Source organism: Arachis ipaensis, chromosome B3 (genome assembly GCF_059453495.1).
Source record: "Arachis ipaensis isolate K30076 ecotype BB chromosome B3, ASM5945349v1, whole genome shotgun sequence".
In the NCBI taxonomy this organism is placed as follows: Eukaryota; Viridiplantae; Streptophyta; class Magnoliopsida; order Fabales; family Fabaceae; genus Arachis; species Arachis ipaensis.
In genome coordinates this window covers 97,613,247-97,614,707 of record NC_142438.1, presented here as the reverse complement: position 1 = coordinate 97,614,707, position 1,461 = coordinate 97,613,247, and positions in this window count along the sequence as shown.

Here is a 1,461-nt window from a genome sequence, read left to right as displayed (position 1 = left end):
AATATTCCCTTTGCTGAAGCACTTGAGCAAATGCCTCTGTATGCCAAGTTTTTGAAGGAGCTTATCAACAAGAAAAGAAGTTGAGACAAAAAAGAGACCATACTGCTTACTGAGGAAGGCAGGGCTTTGATTCAAAAAGGGCTCCCTCCCAAGCTTGAAGACCCTGGGAGCTTTTTGCTGCCTTGCACCATTGGAGAATTAACTATCACTAAGGCAATGTGCAATCTTGGAGCAAGTGTTAACTTAATTCCCTCCTCTTTGGTAAAAAAACTGCATATAGAGGAAGTTAGACCGGTACAGATGTCTCTAGAGCTGGTAGATAAGTCAGTGGTATACCCCAGGGGTGTAATTGAAAATCTTCTAGTCAAAGTGGACAAATTCATATACCCTGCAGATTTTGTGGTTCTGGATTCAGATGAGGATGAAAGTGACTCCATCATACTTGGGAGACCATTCTTGGCCACTGCCAGGGCTATCATAGACGTAGAACAAGGAGAATTAACTCTCAGAATGCATGATAAGAGTGTCACTCTGAAAGTAGTACTAGAAGCGCAGTTCAGTGATGAGAAGAAAGACTATATGGAACTCGACAAGGAAGAATCACAGTTAAAGAAAGAAAGCAACAAGGTGATTCACAGCAACATCCCAAGGCAAAAGATTGTGCAGAATGATGAAGAAGTTCAAGAGGATATTGGAGTATTAGCCACTATGAAGAGAGATCTCCAAAGTGAGCCTACGGCCAAAAGGGAAAGGTTAACAAAAGGAAGCAAGAAACACATAAACAAAACAAAAAGGGGTTGGAAGAACAGGAAGATTCCAACAGAAGGGCTTTCCAAAGGTGACAAAGTGCAATTGATATATCAACAACTGGGAGCAAGCCAACAGACTGATGACTATTACACTATCAGCAACATACTCTCATTGGAGCATGCTGAAATTGAACACCAGAGAACAAAGAGGAGGATTACAGTCAGGGGAGACAAGTTGAGGCACTACAATCCTCAACCACCATAAAAGAAAGCTCCAATGTCAAGCTAGTGACAATAAAAGAGCGCTCCATGGGAGGCAACCCATGATTTAAGTTTTCTGTCAGTTTAAATTCAATAAGCTATGATCACCTGAGCATGAATTTCTTTCTTTTCATGAACGTACTTAATGAATGCATGCAATTTTTTTGAAACATGTGCTAAGATTTCTAAAGTTTGGTGTGCCTTCAAGCACACCAAACCAGTGTTACAAACATTTTCATACTATATGATTAGTTATCCTGATGAAGCATATGACCAAATACTAAGTTTGGTGTTCTTCTTTTCATGAAAATTAAGAATCATGCATCAATGATCATACATTGTCTCATTCTGAGACTTTTCAATTAAAAAGAAATCATATTCTGTGATGAAGGCATCAATTGTGATTAACTACTAGCATCTCACATTTACCCCTTAAGCAAAAGACAAGTTT